At 40.6% G+C, this 21322-nt stretch overlaps 1 long non-coding RNA gene across 1 annotated transcript; it reads left to right on the top strand.

The window, feature by feature from the left end:
* Positions 1-7543: 7543 nt before the first annotated feature.
* LOC124989584 (uncharacterized) lies at positions 7544-21036 on the top strand. The gene is made up of 3 exons (XR_007109587.1): positions 7544-7618; positions 8250-8307; positions 19365-21036. It is a non-coding gene; the product is annotated as an uncharacterized LOC124989584 (long non-coding RNA).
* Positions 21037-21322: the final 286 nt, after the last annotated feature.

The following is a 21322-nucleotide window of genomic DNA, read 5'->3' as shown; positions in this document are numbered from 1 at the left end:
TATACTGAAAAGTGTGATAACTGGGTCAAATGGTGGTTCCATTCCAAGTTCTCTAAGGAATCTCCATACTGCTTTCCAGAGTTGTTGCACCAATTTGCAGTCCCACGAGCAGTGTATGTGTGTACCTTTTTCCCCACATCCTCACCAACATTTATTATTATTTGTATTCTTGATAATTGCCATTGACTGGAGTGAAATGAAATCTCAGTGTAGTTTTAATTTGCATTTCTCTAATTGCTAGTAATGTTAAACATTTTTTCATGTATTTGTTGATCATTTGTATTTCTTCTTCTATGAAGTGCCTGTTCAGTTCCTTTACTCATTTATTGATTGGGTTATTTGGAGATTTTTTGGTATTAAATTTTTTGATCTCTTTCTATATCCTGGAGATTAATGCTGTATTTGAGGTACAGGTGGTAAAGATTTTCTCCCTTTCTATAGGGTCTCTCTTCACATTCTTGTTTTCTTTGCTGTGAAGAAGCTTTTTAGTTTGATTCCATTCCATTTATTGATTCTTGATTTTACTTATGATTTGAGTCTTGTTGAGGAAGTCAATTCCTTGGCCAACATGATAGAGAGTTGGGCCTACATTTTCTTCTAGTAGGCACAGGGTCTCTGGTCTAATGCCTAGGTCCTTAATCTATTTTGAGTTGGGTTTTGTGAATCAGTTTTAGAATTGAAGATTAGGAGTTCAGTTCTATAATGATGAATTTGAACTTTCCATTGGAAATCTGGCAATAGAATGTGTGGTTCAGAAATTTAGAAAACAACACTCTGGCAATTAAACTGATTCTGTAACAATCATTCTGGTGCTTCATTGAAACATCATTCAGCATATTGTAGCAAAAAAATTCAGCAGGAATATCTCCCTTAGAGATTAATGAATTCAGGGATATTTTCAGTGACTCCCAATTAATAATAAATCCATACCCATAAATTACACCAAAGGAAATAGGATTACTGTTGAAATTATAGTATGTAAAGAGTTTCTAAGTTATATTTTTGGAGAAGTGATTTTCAAGCCTTTCTACTTTTATTTCTGTTGATTTGGCTTTCTTGGAAAGAGTGAATAGGAACATCTATTTATGGGACTATTTCAAAGCTCAGGAAAGGGGTAGGTTGGGGGCTTCATTGCTCAGATTCATACTTAAAATCTTAATGAAACTTTATTTTACTCATATAAAAGCTTGAGTTGACAAAAACTCGAATCTGCACTTGCACAGTATATTGGATGTTTCCTTTAAGATAGTAAATGTTGCAAAGTTAGGGGAACTGAATTCCATGTTTTTGAGGAAATTCAGACTTATTATTGCACTTAGAAATGAAAAGGGTATCTCAGAAGGGCATATGTTAATGCATTAATAAACACATATATTTGGATTGAAAAAAAATAAAGACAGAAAAGCAACGTTGAGTAAGTTTATTTTGGTTGATTGGTTTGACCTTTAAGGACCAACTTTACCAATCAGGTTATGATGGCAGACATTCCCCCAAATGGAATGAACTGAATCTATGCTTCCAAGTTTTGATGCATATGTTTTAAAGTACATACGATTTTTAAAGTGTTTCAAAAATATAGAGGCAAAATATGCATTAAAACTAACAAAATTTAGATTTTTCCAGAATTTTGAATTTATTATAGTAAATAGGATGCCTCCATGTGAAAGACTACCTGGTGCCATTAACCATCATTCCATGAGTCCTGAGGTCTTCTTGGTATTATTCTGAGAAATTATAAACATAAATATCTCACCCTACTTACAGGCAATAAGCTAGCCTGTGACTGTTTCATGGCTGCTGACACAAGGCATGAAACTCCTGGGTCAAAGATTACAACCTTATTCTTGTCAGCACTGCAGACACACAAACAGGATGTTGGTTTATATCCATTTCCCATGTCCTCTGTGTCCCCTGAGGGTAACACAGGTGGAATTAAATGGATGCTATGCACACTGTTGGTTTGTATCATACTGCATTGGAGGAATTCACCACTTTCATACAAGCAAAAGCTAGCCTCCTGTTCTTTATCTAGAAGAGATGTAACCTTATCTCAAGTTGCTCAGAGAAATGACCCTGGTGAAAAAAAGGAGAGACCCTTCCATTCTTGGCATGCTCAGTGAGGACCAGCAGGGACAGTCAGGACCATGGTGGACCATGTCTCCCAACAAAACACTCTCATAATTGGTTAACAAGTTCATCTGCCAGTTGTGCCATTTCCTTCTCTTAACTGTTAACAAAACTGAAGGAGAACCCCATCAAGTCATCAGTGATGGATCATTAATAATAATTTTGATAATAGAATACTATATGACTTTTGACCAAAAAAATAAATAAACTCAGCTGTGTTTCAAAGTGAAACTGTCACAATAAATTCCCTCTATTCCCACCTTCCTGTCCAGGTGAAAAGTTATTCTCGGTGATCACATCTATAAATAGAACAAAAGAATAGAGTTGTTGCTGAACTAATGGTGTTACCCACTAGTTAATATCAATCTCTATATGTATGATTGCATGGAAAAATGAGAGCCCTATCAATTTCATAAGAGATATATTTCCAAAAAGTGAATTTTTACCTTTAATAATTATTACCAGAAATGTATAAATGCTATTTTTAGTAACTATGTATTAGTGATAATCATAATGATAATTCAATTGAAAAGGAAATTTTTAATACTTAGCTTTAGAGTCACAGGAAATTAAAACAATTTTTGTTTTTAACTAGAAAGTCTTATTCTAAAGTTTTATTTCAATATTTGAACATACATTTGTCAAAGAGAAGTCCGATAGAGTAATAAATAAAATAGAGGGTAAAATGTGTTGTGTGAAATGAAATGGTAAGTTAACATAGGTTCCAGAAGAAAGAGGAATGCTGTGAATTTCCAACAATTTAGAGGAGCTACTTTTGTCTTTCTTTAATGAGAGATGTGGGTTTCAAATTGCCATGGATTGAATTTCATTATGTAGACTTTAGAGAATGATATAACTTTCGTACTATAAATGTCAGTATTTACAATACACCAGAAAGTAAGATCTTTGAATAATCATAATTCAAAATCCAGAATGAAACTTTAAAATGTGTTAGGGGATAAGTCATTTCTAAAAATTAATTTAAGCAGCCCACAAATAAGATCTAGTCTGCGTTTTTAAAAATAATAATCTGAATACAGAAAGCTGCAGCAGAATATGAAAGACAAAGGAAGCAAGGTCTCTCCTGGAGTTTAGCACCTGTAAGAGCAAACAGCAGTGATCTGAGGAGAAAATGAAAAAATCGTGTGGGAGTGTGGAGTTGTCTCAGGTAGGGACCTGACAGAACGTAGTTTCCCTTCTATTTAAATAAATATATCTTTTTGCTGAATTGAAATCATGTGTCCTCTTGTTATGTAGGAGTAAATCACATATTGGTAATCAATTTTCATTTGATATCTCTTCATAGGCTAAAGAGAGGTAAATCAATTTCTAGCTTCATTTAAATTCTTAAGCCTCAAACATGGAGGAGGAGGAGGAGGAGGAAGAGAGAATGGAGAAGGAAAGGAGGGAAGGAGGGTGGAAAGAAAGAAGATAGATTTTGTCTTCCAAAACCAAGCAACGGGGTTAACTTTTGTGCTGATTTAAGCACACATTTAACCAACTAATTTTTCTATCACTTACACCTGTTTTTGAAATAACTTCAACTGTTTTGCCTTTGACCCACTTTGATTTAGTCCTATATGGAATCTGTGCTCTTGGAATACACCCCTTCTGGGCTCTTCCACCACAGAGCTGGCCATAGCAGCAGCTGGGAAAACCTCCCAGAGAACAGCTGGTATCCTAGGCCCCACATCTCAGCCATCACCCAGGGTGAATTTTGTTTTTCTGCAACAATGGGCTTTGGAGACACGGTTCAATAAGATACACTTCATATTTGTGCAAGGTTATAGTACTGACAGGTAACTTTCACAATCACCTCACTTGCTCTCACTTGGTCATGAGAACAACTTCCATGAGCTCTGTAACACTGTGACTTACATCTAAAGAGTTCTGACCCTAACTCCAATGCCTGTTGCAACAGTGACCTTGGAGCACACACACAAACAAACACACATACAGTTTAATTCTCAAGACCCCATTTCCTTACTGCAAAATGAAAAGCCTGAATTAGACCCCCCCCCCTTAATATTTACAGTTATGGGCAAATGTCTGAAACCCTAGGGTCAACTTTACCTACTGTGGAATCCATCTTTATAAAACCCAAACTGGTCTCTTCCCTTCAACACAGCAAGCACAGCTTACCATGTCAAAAAGACAACTAAAACAAACAAACACAGACTAAATAAACTACTTTCTTTAAATCTCCCAACAAATCTAACAGGGCAGCTCATTTATTATTACCTTAGGATTCTCAAGAGGACATTAAAGTGGCAATCACACAGTAAGTAGCAAATCCCACCTGTGTTTGAGGAAACTAAGATATCTTACGGGAATTTTTGTTGTTGTTGTTAATGCTAAATTTATGGGTGTCTAGCTCCACAATAACTGGAAACTGGCAACCTATTGGTTGGAAACAGGATAATCAACTAGGGGACATGATGCTTCATTTGATCTCTGCTCTATGCAAGCCAGTCACAGAACTATACATACCTCTATGTTCAATCTGAAATTTCAAGAGCATTTTCAAATTGCTAATTCTTCAAGGGCAGAGATGATGTCTCACTTGAAGCCTTTACCTCCAGGTGGCTCTGCCCTAAATGTGCCCCGCACATCCTTGTTGATTTGTTTCTCCCGTACCAGGGTGGGTCTCTCCTTGACAACTGGGGACCACATTTAGCCAAGCAGCTGCCCACTGGCGTCTAAAGCCTGCAATATGTCGTTCTGGCAGCATCTCAAAGGATTTATTATTATCAGCCCATGATTTCATTATTATTATTATCTCCCTTATAAAATTCAGTAGCCAAATCCATTACAGAGCATTAGAACAATTTTTAACATGTAACAGTGTATTTTCTGCACACACACATAGACACTACCCAGTTTCTACTTAATGTTGAAGGGCTCCAAGAAGTGAATAAATCACACTAAGTAGTCCCTCACATCACCCAGGTGACTCATGGTGGCCTTGGGAAAGAGAAAGCTCTTTGAACCATTCTCTACTGAACAGGAGGCCATCATAATGTGATTGAAGTGCCCTAACCCAGGAGTCAGGCAACCCCAATTTCGTGACCAAAGGAAAGTCTCTTTGCTAACCTGGGTCTTTGTTTCCTCACATACAAATGAGGAACTCACTGAGATGGTCCTGAAGAATTGTGAGCAGGTCTTATTCAGACTGGGCCTAATTTTACCCTTTTCCTGCCTTCTAGAGATTTCCACAGGGAAAAGCACTTCTTAGGAAAGTCTCAGGAAGAGACCCTCCCTTACTCCTCACCTTGACATCTATTTCACTCATCAACTTGGGTCATTAAAAACCAATGAGACTTTAGGGAAAACAAAAGTGACCCTTTATCAGGGAAATCAAGATTCCTGACCTAAGACATGCTAAGGTACAAAACAGAATTAATTCTGAGTCCTAAGAGTGGGTTTGATCCCATCTCTTTTAGGAACTCACCTTGTATGTCTCAGCAAGTCCTCTCACTGCTGTGTTCCCAATTTCTTATCTTCCAAATCTGAACACCAACAGCTCTCTGACTCACCCACCCCAAATAGTCCTGGAGGCTTATGTTTAGCTTGTAAATGTAAAGCATAATCCTATAGACAGATAAATCATTAAATTAAGATCAGTTCTGTCTTTTGAACCCAGGAAAAACTCAGAAGAATTAAAAGATTGACTCAAAAATCAAAAGACGCCATCTTCCTATCAGTAGGGCAGATGCTGGCTTTATATGTTGAAGAGTTTCAGCAAACCTTTTGATCCAGTTTGATCTTAGCAAGCTCTTTTTGGGAGCTTATATTGTGCTGAAAACAAGAAAAGAAATCAAAATAAGTGAAAATTTGACCTCCAGCAGTTTAAAGTATTGTGAATTCTAGACTTATTTTAAAACTTCTGAGACAAATTTTCAAATTTTAAAAACCAATGTAAAGACATTTTGAAGTATATGTGGAGCCATAGCAAATGCATCCAGCCAAGTTGGAATCTGAGCTTTCTGTCAGGGGAAATGTGGTGACCACCACAGTTTAGGCCAGGCTGTGCGAAGGAGACGGACTGGGAATGAGTGTGGCCAGCAGTTTACTACATTCATAACAGCAGATCTTCAGTAACAAATGCTAGGAATAAAAGACGAGAAAAATCATTTTAACACTTTAGGAATTGGAGAGCAATCTCTATTTCTCTCCCAATATTCAATGGCAACAAACATTAGGCTATGGTTATCCAGATAATGATTAACAAAGAATCCAAATCCCTGTTCATTTAAGATGTAGATGTCGACCTTATGACATTACTTTTTAAATAAAATTACCAATAAGGAACTCTTAAAAAACTGAGATTTACTACCATAAGCATATTTTCTCAAAATGTCTGTTTTTTTGCCCAGACTGAACCCTTCACCAAGCATTGGGTTTAGCCATAAGCTGATCAGTATTTCCTGAACAGACGCTGCGCATTCCTGCCTCCATGCTTTTGCCAAGCTGTTGCTCCACCTGAGGGAACCCTTCCCATCCCTCCCTATTGTATTTAAGTCCTCCGTATCTCAGGACCCAGCTGAAACCCAGCTTCCTCCATGGAACTTTTACTATCTGGTCTTCCATCTACCAATCTCTGCTTCTGAATACCAGTAGTACTTAATTTCTGTTCTTTCAATTTTCACTTATCATGTCTTCCTATACATGTATATTCTCCCTCCCTCTCTCTCTTTCCATATATGTATATGTGTGTGTGTGTATATATATATATATATATATATATATATATATATATATATATATTTCTCCCCACTCCCAGACTCAAGTTGATCCAAAAGGGTTTGTAAGTCTTTCAAGGACAAGGAACATAATAGACACTTCTTTCTATTTCTAGTGTTAATATGGTACACTGAGATTTGGCAGGAACTCACTAATTATGTTTTTGAGCATCAAGTCCCAAACTACCCTTGTTTCCCAACTCTACCACAACCACCTTCCCATTTGAAAAATGGCCAGAATCAGTTATAAACAAGCTAAAAAAAATAGAAATAAAAAGCTGTTGTTTAAAGTGGTATATATTGATACACTCTAAAAAATAAAACAATATTAAAAGATGGGGGTTTATTCATTGAAAAAAATCAGCATTCCTATGCTTTAAAATAATTCATGCATCATGTCAGCATATTCCATAAATAGAAACATTAATATGGATTTGTCTTTCTAAAAAAGGATTTAGAAAAGAACATTTCTCTTTGCAATGGGACAGCTGAAGAGGTGTAACTTAACAACTTTTAGAGACCCGTCACTGTGGTGATTGAGGTGGACAGACGGCATGGACATGACCAAGGACCTTAAAAGACATAAACAGGTGGAAGAGTGCGCTGGGGGTGGGCAGAAGGCCTGAGAGTACATAAAGGAGGAGGCTCGCCTTCAGAGAGCAGACAAGGGAAGGCAGGGAGGGTGACTGAGGAAGAGAGAAGAGAGGAGATCTAAACCCAGTCACATCTGGACAGCACACAAATCAGAGGTAAAGCTGGAACAAACAATAGAATTAAAGAATGCAAGAGAGATGTGTGGAGAGGGCACAGGTGGGGTAGTGAGAAAAGGGAAGGCAAATAAAGGAAAGAAGATGGTTTCTCTATATGACTAGAAGAGAGATTAAAGAAATAAGAGGGAAAGGAAAGGGAGGGAAGGGGGAACAGAAATAACTAAGGAAACAAAATAGGTAGTAAGCACACAAGTGCTGATCTAAATGTTTAGGAAATCACCAGGCAGTTAGGAGAGCCAGAAGAGCCACAGCCATACCCAAGAGGGGACCATCAGAAAGACAGAAGCAGGCAATTTAAGTAGCTAGCTACTGGGGCAAAAAAAAATGAAAAGAAACAAAAAAAAAAAAAAAAAAAAATAGAAGATGGAAAAGGTGAGAAGCAGGAGAGGGAAAACCCAAAGGAGACACTGGCCCAGAAACCTTTTTAACTTTCTGTAAGAATCTTCAAGGCCCCAAACTAGGCCAAGATTCTGACTGACATTTCTGAGCTCACCAGCTGCTGTTTCCTTGAGAGGATTCTGACAGGAAGGCATAGAAATGCAAGCCAACCCTGCCAGCTCTGGAAATAAATAAATAACAATCCATGTTCTAAACACCTCCACGGGGGCAGAAGCCTGCGGGAAGAAAGCCCACAGAGGAGGAGGGACCCGCCTGCAACTTTTCCCCAGGTAGGTACTGAACCATCCCGCATGCTGCTTTCTCCTCTAATCGTCCCCTGGCCATTCCTGTCTTGCCCATCTGTCTTTCTTTCTTTGTGAATTTTTGGGAAGCCCTGCAGGTGATCCGCTTCTGTCATCTGAAGCCAGCACGACAAAGTCTATAGGAATAGGTGAAATTCCAAGTTCTGCATCTAAAATGCAGGGGAGAACAGCTACAATCCAGGTCCATCAGGCAGAGCAGGCGAAGGGAAATGAATGAGATAAACAGCCCCCACCACAGTGTAGTGCTTGAGAGTGACTCGTGGGCTAGTGCTGAGGAGGGATTTGCTTCTGAGCACTGGGGCCTAAGGCAAAGGCCCAGGGGGAGCAGGGTGGGCCTGGGAGAAGAGGGACAATAAAAAGTAGCTAGAAAAAGACCATTACCTAAGCTAGGGCTACCAGTGTCAGGAGGGAGGAATGAGAACTTGACAGCATGTGACATCGAACTTGGGGCTTGCCTTTTGTGTTCCTTGGCAAAATATTTTAAACGTATACTAATTTTTTTCAAAGCCACTCAAAGGAATTTATTTTTAGTACGTAATTTATATCAAATATTCAAATGCTGAAAGAGGCTGGGTTTCAGGTAACCTTACAGACATCCCTACTAAGACAATGTAAACTGTTACAGCTTATTTGAGAAACTAAGTCCAAGAGCCTTGAATATTTTTTTTTCTTTTGAAAACTAGGACAAGAACCCAATGTTCCTGATTTGTTCCCTGACTTTAAGCAATTCCTAATCCTCATTCAACCTAATAGGTACACTTAAAAAATAAAAGTAAAGAGATTTGGGAGTGAATGAGATTTATGGTTATTCTGTATTATTAGGTCATATTACCATTATGATCATATTAATATGACCATATTATTAAAGGTCATATTACCATTATTAGGATCATACTACCATTATGATCCCTCCACAAACATTATACGAGGTCATGTGGGCCAACAACCCTCTTCAGGGCTATCTTCTTAAGAAATGCAGTTACTTCATTTTATACCTATTTTTTTTACCAAACCCCACTAAAGATACATAAGAAAAAATTGCAGTCACACGAATACTCAAGCCAAAATTCTTGGCAACTTTCCAAACAGCGTTTCCCTATCTGTGGAAAGTTGTCTATCTGTCTGTACCCCAGATGATGAAAGCACCCATAACCACACTCTTCAAAAATGCTTACACCTTCCTGGTTTCCATTGGCTTTTGCTCCTCTCCCTCACCTCCCCATTTTTAGGAGGTTCAGAATGTAAGACCAATTCCTTGCCCTCAGCCTGCACAACATCAGAAACATAGGACATAAACCTAGGGTGTTCATTCTCCACGTGGTTCCCAGCCAGCAACTTGTTAGAAATGCAACCCTAGGGTTGCAGAATCAAAGTCTGGCAGTGAGACTTGGAAGTTTGTGTTTTAGCAAGTTGTTAAGTGATTCTGATCATAAATTAGAAATTTATGATTTTTTAAAGTGCTGTTTCCTGAATCCATAGTATTCAGTCTCCTCACAGGTGTGATGCTGATGGCCAACAGGGATTAGATCTTAGAAAGGAGACCCTTCAACAAGTTATAATTTCTTGGTTCCACTTCATTATTTCATTCATTTGTAAAGTAGGAATGTTTGGTGCTTAGATCAATACCTGCACACAGTAGGCACTCCACAAGGGTGGTGGGAATTTTTCTGCTTCCCTCTTACTATGCAAAAGGCCTTCACCAGGTGGTTGAGAAACCAAAAATGGAACAGTGCCAATGGCGGCCCTCTAAGAAGGGAGCTAGAAATGTACAGATTTCAGGCACAGAAGGAATTAGACTGCAAGGTAAGATGTTATATTTTGTGTGACCAATTACAAACAGTAGGAATGAAGAAGAGAAAACTTGCTGATGCAAATGTTTTGTAATCTGAACCTTAAAGAAAGAATAAATTTATGAAGATGGGTAAAGGGAAAATAACATTCCATGTAGAAACTGAGCATCGGGAATGTTGGGAAGATAAGACATTATTGATTGATGTGGTCTATCTGCTAACATATGTTAACTAGTCAGGTTATGAAGAGGGTCCACCCTGTTGTGGGGTCAAACCATTCACCTCCATGTTTTCAGAGATTCTTCCTTTAATCCAGACTAAGTAATTTCCCTTAGACTTCAGTGAAGTGAGTCCTTTTCTTAATCATTTCATTACTCAAGAATCCATCTCTCTATTTTTTATTAGTCCAGTGATTTTTAAAGTTCTCTGGCCACTTGAAAAGGAATAATATGACAGTGACTGCCCCCATGCTGATTCCTGGCTTCTCCCAGATCACTTATTAAGGCAAGTTTGAAAGCAAATTAGAAAATTTGCCCAGAAATCTGTGATTCCAATGTTCACTCAGGTCTGAAAGTGACTCCCCTAAGGCCTATCTTTCCCAAATTTACTGAGCATAAAACACCTGGGAGTTCTATCCACAAGGTGAACTCCAGTCATTCCTGTGGAGATTCTGTTTCCATGGCTCTAGGGTGGAGTATAAGGAACAGGATCCCTAAATATATCCTCAACAGTATTTAACAGGATTCTTACTAAGTGACTCAGTGGCACTAGGAATCAGACAAGGTTGGGAAACACAGCGTATTAGAATGAATGCACACTTTGGATTAGAGAGAGATATCAAGTCACAGGACTGCCATTTACTAGCTGTGTGATTTTGTCAAGTTTCTTAACAGCTCTCTGCCTCCAAATCAATTAACCTGCTTGAAACAGTTTTGTCCTGTGTAATAAAATGTACTTCAGAGGTTGCTGTGCATACATGCTCTAAGTAAGTGGCTCAGTATAATGCTGGCTCCCTCTCCTCCCCTTGCCCCACCTTCCCCCCAAGTTCCAGGTCCAGTTCCCCTGGATGAGTCACAGGGTGAGGACAACAGTGGTAGTGAAATGCCACCAATACTCGCCTCTTCTGAGAAAGGTGGCAGAATGCTTGCAGGGAGAGAAGGTGGGCTCCTGGAGCTGGCAGTGCTCCTGGCTGTCCCTGGGAAGCTGAAACGGGACTCATACCCAGGACTGAAACCACATTCAGAACTGGTCAGTCCTCTAAAAATAGCAGGTCATTCTGGCTGAGCCCCAGGAAAAAAGAAGGTCCTATCCTGACATACTACCCATGTTTGCCTTAAAAGGAGGGGCTCTACTCTATGTCTTACCTCCTCAGCCAGATGATGGTAAGTCCCAAATAATTTGGCTTTGACTTGCTGAACTCCAGAATAGCTTGTTTCATGGACAGCCACCAAGAACACCAGGAGTAGAAACCAGTGCATAAAGTCACAAGTCATAGGATTTTGGAGTGGTTTGGAGCGGGTACCTCTGCAAGGTCATCCCTCCTGAAGACACTAGCAGAGTCCTGTTCCCAATAAAAAGCACACTGTTTTTGACTGTTTAAAGCTTGCAGTTTGACTGGACTCAGAGAAGAAACAGGAAGAGCTAAGCTGCCTGCATTAGAAAGTAAGCTACAAGTGATTATCCTGCAGAGTCCTGATATCCTATCTTCATCCAGCAAAGGGCTGAATAGTTTAAGTCAGATCTCTCTCCAGAGGGCCAATGCCTTTCAGTCAAAAAGCAGACTATCTGAGCATCTCATCATACATATTCTTTCTAAAGTATCTGAAAACCAGACTGTGGTCCTGACAACTCAGCTCCTGTGATTGCTCTTATTAGAAATGATATGGGTAAATACTCTTCCTTAAAGAATACTTTCCAAACATAGGGAAATACTTAAACTTTCTTTTTTAAAACAGCCAAAATTGTGGGAGGAATATCTTTTGATAATATCTGAGCTTTCCCAAGTATCTTTGAATCACCCCTTGCCTGGGAACAATTATTATTTTAATGAAACCTTTAAGTTAGATCAATTGTAAGAACTTCCATGATATTAATATTAATATTAATGCTGCATTGATATTAATTAATATATTAAGTAGTATTAATAATAGAGACCATTTATTCAACTTTGGATACATAACACTTTACAGAAACCTATCTCATTGACCTGTCCTGCTGTTACATACCATTATTCCCACTTTATATATGAGGCAACTCAGGCTCAAAGAGGATAAGCAGAACACTCAAGGTCACAGACGCCCAAGCTGTGCTCCTCCTCCCTGCACACCCTATAACCATAAACCTTGACCTTAACCTTGTGTTAGTCTCTAATCCAAACTTCTTATCTTGCCCTTGATTTTTCCCAAATCCAAGAGGCTCTCTAAGGACCATCATTGGGAATTCACCATTCTTATGTCTCTGTAATACCATGTTTGGGTCATTTATGTTCAAATACATAGTGTCCTGCTTAGAGAAAGAAATAGAACAAGAGCCCTGATTGCCATTTATGCTTTTGACACTACTTTTACTGTCACTTAAGTCCTGACGGCTTTTAAATGGTTCTTGCTACCAAGGAACAAGGGAAAAGACAGCTTCCTCATTTAAGGCTTTTGAACAATTCACCAGTTATGGGGCAGGATTGGGAGGTGGGGAATAAATCTTGTTTTCAACATGTTGAGTGATATTGTATGTCACCATTGGCCTGTTCTCTTAAGAGAGAGCAGACCTTCACATATGTTCTCTCATTAATCTTCAGGCTACCCTTTGGTGGGCAGATGGGGTTACATCACTGCTATTTTCAGATAAGTGGCTGGTATCTGGGACGGAGGTGAGAAGAAAGGTGGTCATTTTGCCAATATCACCCAGCACAGTGACCGAGTGACATACCACATCTCATGATTCTCCCCATTAATGCCACCTACCAAAGTGCAAAGGCAGATTGCAAATTAAATACTATGGGAAAACCTACACCCAATTCCATATCCGTGTCTTTCACCCTATGCAAAACACAGAGAAACCTCTTTATGTTCCCTATCCTAGAATATTTTCCTCCCATTTTTTGTCTTTTCTGGAGTACATTCATTTTACTATAGGTTTTTTTTTTGTTTCATGTTGTTTCCAGTCTACCTTTCACTCTATTTTCAAATCTGTTCCGCGAATCTTCTTCCTAGTATCTTAAGTTAGATGCCCAGTGAAAGTGGGATGAGAGGTTAGACAAGACTTTCATTATAAATATTCCCATTTCAGACTTTCTCTTGACTTTCAGAATTCATTGTGTATTCTATATTAAGAGTTTAGTTTCCAGGACTCTTGAACTCTCATGTAATTGGTTACTTACATTTTAAATTTTTTTTTCTGCAAATTTTGAAGTGAACTTTTAAGTAACTTTTTCACCATATGAATTTGGGCTTAACAAAACAAAGCAATTCACACCCAAATGTTGGGGCCAGTCTCTAGGGGTAGTTAGTGCTCTCTTGGCTATCTCAGAAATTTTCCCTAAACATCTTCTCCATTTGTATTCTTATGTGAATTTAACCATCTCTGGGATTCAGCCTGGGTCATGAATAGTTAAGTTTCTTGAAACTGGCTCTTTCTAGTTCTTTAGACCATTAAAACTCAAGGGTCCCTCTTATCTATGCAGACACTTGCTTCTGACAACTCACATGTCATCCCTTTGGAGGATCTTTACCTGACAAATTTAGCTAGCTAAAATGAACGTAGACTCTACTCTAAGTTCTCTGGCTCTCTGAAAGACAAGAGACATTTAAATTTTCTCAAAGGCACAACACATGTTTTCCTTTGACCTAAGAATCTCCCCTCCCCAGCTGCCCCTGAGAATGTGCTTCTGCTTGATCACTGCCCTCAAATTCTCACTTTTATGAAGTTTGTACTCGATTCTGGGAGATACATGTGTTTTCAGAGCAGAGCTTGATATAGTCATTGAATTGGATTAAATGAGTTTTTGATCATTCCCTAGGTCAACCAGAAAGATTTTGAGTGGGATGCTAAGGAAATTTTCCAATATTCCTAAACACAAATATGTTTTCTAAGTTACTACTCTTAGAACCCAACAGCAAAACTGCAGAATGTACACAGAGTGTGGATCCTACTGTATTTCCCTCCCTTCTTCTTCCCCTCCTTCCCTCCTTCCTTCCTTTAAACACCTCTTGCCTTCCACACCTCTCTGCATGGGTCCATCCAAGGCTGTCCCTCCAGTCTTATTAGTTTTTTTAAAGGAATTACTTTTAAATATTTTAAATCAATCCCTTTCTGTGACCCTCATGTTCCTCATTGGAAACCAGATAAAATAGCAACTACTTCATAGAATAGTGAGGAGTCAAGCACTGAAAAATGATCCTGCCATAGAAAACATACTTGAGAAAAGTTACTTATTACTGCCATTAACCACATGCCAATGCTTCTTTGGGGTCTAATTCTTCCCTTAGCATACTTCTCCTCATTTCCTGGCAGAGAATTAGAAGCCATGAAGCTCAAAAATTCCATCTTCCCCCAGCCGGGTGGCAGGTCCAAACCCTGTGTGACTCAACAGCTGCTCAACAGTCCCCTGCCTCTCCCGAGACTCAGGCCTCACAGACAGTTGGGCAGGTGATGGGCTTGGGGAGCAGGGGCCAAACAAAAGATCCTCCCACAATGAACACTTGTGCTTGGGTTGCTGCTCCTGCTGGCAGCTGCAGCCCTCAATGAGCTCACAAGCAGGTGTACAGTACCAAGTACAGTAGGTCAGGGTCTGGCATGAGTGGCTGGCTCAGCACTAGCAGAATGTCTCGGTTAGAGTCACTCTTCTTATTAATTTGTCCTTCACTGGATTCCAAACTTTAAAAAAGAATCATATCAAAATACACAAGGTAGCAGCAGCAAATTAATTAATAGCAATAACAAAGGATTTGCTAGATTGTAACTGCGCCAAAATGAATCAGTGAAACTTGGTGCTGGTTGTCTCTGAACAAACAGTAGAGGAGGAGATTCGGTCCCCACTAGCACTGTGGTTCCTCACAGCAGATTCATTCCAGGACAGTTTGGAGGAATTTAGGATGGATGAGATTAGTTCTCAATGGTCCTCCAAGTGTTTCCCACCTGGGCCAGGAGGAAAGATGGGAGTGACCCACTTCCGAGATGCTGGGGGCTTCTGGACGACACTGCTTCCTGAGGCCACATGCTTCTTTATATCCCCATACGGATTACTTTGCTATGGAATGTAAGGAAGTGTGTGGTTTTGGCAAGTGCCTCTTCGCTGGCCCCACAGCCCCACCCAGAGCACAGGCCAGGTGACTGCTTCCTCATCCGGGGCTTTGTGCCTGCAGGTGTCTGCTGCACCAACAGAAGACCGGCCCCACAGCTCCCTCTCTCAGTGCAAGGTTTCAGGCCCTTTGCTGGTGCCCCAGAGGCCCCTCTGTGGCTAGCCTTCCAGACCACCCCTCCTCTGGAATGGAATGTTTCTACCAACCAAACTGAATCCTACTTCCTTAGTAACCCTCTGCATCACAGATCTGTGGCAGTTTGTGCATTTCTAAGGATTTTCCTTACAGACGGAGAGCACGAGGCTCAGGAAACCACAGCCACAGTGAGTGATGTCCCCCTCCTCCCAAGTCTCCTGACCCTGCCCTTCTGTCCTTTCTACTGCATTCCACACAGAGTGCTGCTCCTAGGAGAGGCTGTTTGAGGGAAATGTTTGATGCTATAATAGTGGCTCAATAAATCAATAAATCAATGGCCCAGTTCCTTCTCCTCTCACCCCATACCTGTGTTCCCAGCTCTGACTCTCAAGAGCCTGAGTCCACAACAAAAAGGACTTGGGCTTGTAGGGAAAAGCCCTGAGCCAGGAGACATCATAGGGCCCTGAGACTCATACCATCAGCCATTGCAGTTTGACACTGAAGATGAAGGGACCCACAGACACACTACAGCTCCAGCTCTGGGATGGCTTCATGCATCCCCGGCTCTACCTCCTTGTTTTCAGTCTGAGTGTGTGTGACATGAAGGTGGGGGACACACTAAATTTATACCATGAGTTCCCAAGCAGGACTGCCAAAGGAAACACCACAGGATTTGCATGCAGAGACACACAGGAGGGACCTGTAAAGTGGAAATGAGTGGCACAGAAAGAGGACACGGAGGAGAATAAGGAAGGAAAGGGAAGGAAGAGGGAGGATGTGCCTGTTTGCTAGACCAATGACTGGAGATGGAGGTACCATCCCCTCAGAGGAGCCAGAACGCAGAGGGCGCTGGGCAGAGGCTCCCCCAGACCCCCAACCAGAGGCAGCAATACCCATGACCCTATCCCGCTACCTCTTCCAGGAACCAGGCAGTGTCTGCTGTCTCCAGGACACCCCCACCTGTATTGGAGGCAGAGGAACACGGGACCTGGGCAGTTACAGGAATGGGCACAGAAACATAAAGCTTTAGATCAGGAATTCCTCAAAAGATTCTTGACCCTCCCCAGGGGACCATTTGGCATTCTTATGGTGTTCACACTTGGGGGTTCCTGGCATCTAGGTTGTGGAGACTAGAGATGCTGCTAAAAGTCACAAGGCAGGCCCCCACAGCTAAGAATTATCCAACCCAAAATGTCAGTATGCTGAAGTCAAGAATCCCTGTCTTTGACAGTGTTGCTTTGAATAAATATGGTATAAGATGCTGGCATATTATGGCACTTGGGATTTTCCAAAGGAAATTGCTGTCCTTTATTCTACACCTTGGCCTTCATGTTTGTAAAAGCAGAGATTCAGGTTGTGCATCTCTGCAATGAAAGACCTTCCGTTTCCTAAATCATACCTGCCCTACACATGACTTTTCTACCTGAAGAGTGATCTCATGTCATCTGCTCAGAAACTGGGGCATGTTGTATGGGCGGGTGTGTTGCAGGGGGAGGGTCATATCATGAGGGAAGAAGAGGTCAGAAATGGTGGAGGAACTGTGTCTGGAACTTTACACGGAAAGAGGCTTGTCCTTCTGAACTGGACCCAGTCTTTCTCGGTTCTGATTTCGGACCACCTGGCCGCTCCTGCCCAGCAGTTGCCACCCCTTTATTAAGAGGAGGTTGACTAGAGGACAAGCCAGCTGGCAACAGCCCCAAGACACCTGTGTCATGGGAAGGAGGAGGAGAGAGAAGGTAAGATGCTGACTGTAGAGCCAAAAGGACACATGACAAGGAGGAGGGAACTCAGTCCAAGACAGAAACATCATTATCACCCTGTCAGACTATTCTAGAATCATGCCTTATTCTGCGGTACCCAGCTTTCTTATCACCACCATCATGGTGTGCTTTTATTTTTTATTTTTATTTTCGTATGTGTTTGTTTCTGGGTGTTGAATCTGAGCCCTCGCAGTCTAGGCAAGCACTCCGCCACTGAGCTGTATCTCTAGCCCTCACAATGTGCTTTTACCCATTTCCTCAGAGTCCTATTTGAGTGCTTTGATATCTGAGCTATCTTATTCACTCCAGATAGTACTCCCAAATTGGAGTCCAGCTAGCAGAATCTACTTGGCTGGTTAAACCACTTCTAGATTTCCTGGTTTGTGGTTTCAAAAATTTCAGGGGTGAATAAAAATACTTGCAGCTGAGGGAAGGGAAATACAGGGCAACCAGAAGTAGGGAGTGAAACTCTTGGCTTCAAAAGCAGTTAGAATTGTCTCCAGGACTTTCCTGCAACCCTGCCAGTCTCCATGCACCTTTGCTTCTTTGTTGTTAAACTTCACGACACACAGGCAAGATTCCTATGACCCCTCACTGCAGAATTTGAATTTTGGGTGCATTATAATTGTACATAACAGTAGGATTCACATACCAAACTCATACTTGCACATAAGAAACCAATTTACAGATGTTACATAATTTCCTAAAAAAAAAAAAAAAAAAGAAAGAAAAATAGGGAAGCATCAGTGTGATTTTAACGAGATAAATGTGACTTCACAGTCATACACTTTCCACTTGATGACACCTCTTCTTATCAGGAAGAGAAAATAAAATGGCAGGATATGCCTAGACCCCAGGGAGAGAGCAGCTTTCTATACTCATTCAAACTATCCTCTCTGCCCACCTCTTCCCTACCTGCTCCAATACTTATGGAGATAGCCAGGCTGTCTTTTGGGGAACCATCTTCTTAATCAACTCCATACCCCCTCCATCACATTTACATAGGAATAGGGAGAAGCCAGTGGGTACTAGGCTGCTCCTGCTGGTCCTGTGGTTCTCAAACTCTAGCTGCCTCCAAATCCACTCCAGGGCATGTTTCCAGCCCACAAGTTTTGGGCCAGTGAATGTTGCTGTTCCTTTACAAGGCCAACCTGTAACTTCTCACACACTGGAATCCGGGCATCTTTAAAATCTATAAGAATCAAAAATTTCCCCACTTCCCTTGAAAAACTGTTCATTCAGTTCTACCCATTTGTCAAACCAAACTTCAGCATCTGTGGCTGTGAGAATGAAGAAATAAATTGTAGTTTGATCCCATGGTAGAAAACCACAAAGCAGTGAAAATTAATAATTGCAGCTATCACACTGATATGCATGAATCTTACGAAAACTTTAAGAATGTCAAGACCACTTAGGATATCATTATATATTAGAATACTCATGTACATTATTTAGGAATGTGTGCATAAATTATAAAAACCATGAAGAAAAACATTTAAATTGTAAGAAAAAAATAAACCCACTGTTATGCTTATCTCAAGGGAAACATAAAGAGACAAATTGGAAAAAGCATTCAGGAAGTCTAAACAGTATAGAAGAGTAAAAAAATAAGGTTTTTTTTTAAGGTAGATGGTTGTTCTTGGGTATTGCTTTTACCTTATGTGTCATTACTTACATCTGTGTCACACATATCCTTTTATGATTATAGTTTTATAATTACAGTTTTTTACAGGTTAGATTATAGTTTTTTATTCAAATGTGAGATATTCAAAGAGCATAAACCAAATGTTTTTATTTTGGAAGATGAGAGGAGAGAGAATGAGACCCTGTCATTTTCCATATTCTGTAATTTTAAATCATTTTTGTTGTTCTTGATGTTTCTATTTGAAAAAAGAATAAAGATTAAGGAATACAAATACATCAAAGTCACACAATGCAAAATACGATCTATGTGTGATTTCCGCAGATCATATTGGAAGACTTTCTGGGCAGGCACTCCCAGGGTTGGATGCATGCTAATGCTGGTTCTCTCTGTGTTCCAGGCTTGGACAAGTGATGCTTGAACACCCCAAGCTATCTGCACATGAGAAGCTACAGTCACCTCCCAAGGGAGCTGCCCCCTGCTCTGGCTGGTCAAACGGAACCAAGTCCGTCTTCTTGAGAGGTTTGGTCCCCTTCAACCAGCTACAGCAGGGCTGGCAATGTCGGTCCTTGGAGAAACAGAAGAGAGTCACCTGGGCTGAACTTACCTATTAAAGCTTTCCTTGTGAAATCAATCTGGTTTTCTCATCACACTCCCATGTGCCCCCAGAAAGAAGACAGGAGGAATCCTCACATCAAAAGTGAGCAAGGGTTTCACACTCAACACACAGTTGTACGCCCGTGCATACACAGCCAGAGCCACTCATGTGCCCTCAACACACAGTCAGTCACAGCTTTGGGCATGGAGTTGGTGCCAGCCAGGGGAAGAGCATGAGGCAGGGAAGACTGGGCTCCTGTCAGCAGGGGCTAGCAGCCTAAGTAAGGAGATTCGATGAAACTGAAAATCAGAGCAAGACTAGTTCTAGACATAATTCTTAGCAGGTCACCAAATATGCCTGAGCCACTGTGCATATCAGGGGTCTCTATTGACCCATGCAGCCCAGGATATCATTCACTGAGGAATATGAACCTGTCTTGGTTTACTGATCTCTAGAAAGGGGATGATAATATCTATCCACATGGCCTTATGTGAAATGAAGTGAGACTACATGAATGGGAGTTAGAAAGTTCTCAATAATTGTTCCCTGTGGTTAAGGAGGAACCCTGTTTAACTTCAAATTTCTTTTTTAGATTTGTGTACTCACGAGTGTGCCTGGAACTTAGCTAATATGTGATACGTATTTTTTTTTATGAGCACATGTGTTCCTATGCTATGCTTAGACAAAGCATGTCACATGAGAGCCCTGAGCCCACAGAGTGCCCGCTAAGGGAACCAGGTCCTTGTTTGCACAGGCTTTGGAGTGAGGGAGACCCGGATCTGAATCTGCCCCTCATTGATAAACTCTGATACATCCCTGTTTATAGCTTCACCTTACACTGCATGAATCTTAATTTCCTCTCTATAAAATGGGGACAATGATACCTACCTCAAAGTGACTATGATTTTTAAGAACACAATGTTTGTAAAGAGCCAAATATAAGCCCTCAAGAATGGTAGTGGTTGCTATTTGGCTGTTGTAAGTGTCAACAGCACAAGGACAATGCTGTGTCCAGAGGTACTCACACCTGGAAGGGAAAGACCTAATTAAATAGATAAATATTCCAACTATGAATTCTACTTGCAGATAGCATGTATTCATCCTATTATGTATTAATAATAGGTAGGAACTTTTACTAAAAACAAACCTCATACATGAAACTGATACCACTACTTGAAAAAAACATCCTGCCTGGGAAAGCTTCATGTGCAGGTGCTACTGAGCTCTAATCTGTAACCACATGTTCTCCTGAACATGCAAAGGCCATGTAGTGTGTATTCCAAAGATTAACCCAGAATAGATTTAGATATGGGTATTGGAGCTAAATACCTAATTCAAATCCCAGCCCACTACTCACCAGTTGTGCTACCTGTTGGGCAAATTGCTTGACCTCTCTGGGCCTATGTCTTCATTGGTAGAGTGGGGATATTGATAATATTCTAGGATATTTATGGGAATGGAATGAATATACCTGTAAAGGCCTAACTAAATTGGGGACATATTAAGTCCTCAAGAGTTTTTATCTGGGGCAATGTTACTGAAATGTTCCTAAAATTAAATTGGTGTTCAATAAAAGTTTATTTAATAAATGATCACCTTCTTAATTTGTTTCTTCTACACACAAACTATGGGGTCATGTAATTTCTGCTTCAATTATTCCTGCTTATTTCTTGAAGTAAACCCAATGGTTCAAGTCGGTGGTCAGGGTGGGGATCGAGTTCCTCTCTGCCTGCCCAGTTCTTGGGGCGTGCGGAGGGAGC

The sequence above is a fragment of the Sciurus carolinensis genome, chromosome 7 (genome assembly GCF_902686445.1).
Source record: "Sciurus carolinensis chromosome 7, mSciCar1.2, whole genome shotgun sequence".
Lineage (NCBI taxonomy): Eukaryota > Metazoa > Chordata > Mammalia > Rodentia > Sciuridae > Sciurus > Sciurus carolinensis.
The sequence above is the reverse complement of the archived record's forward strand: the minus strand, read 5'-3'. Positions and strand labels throughout refer to the sequence as shown.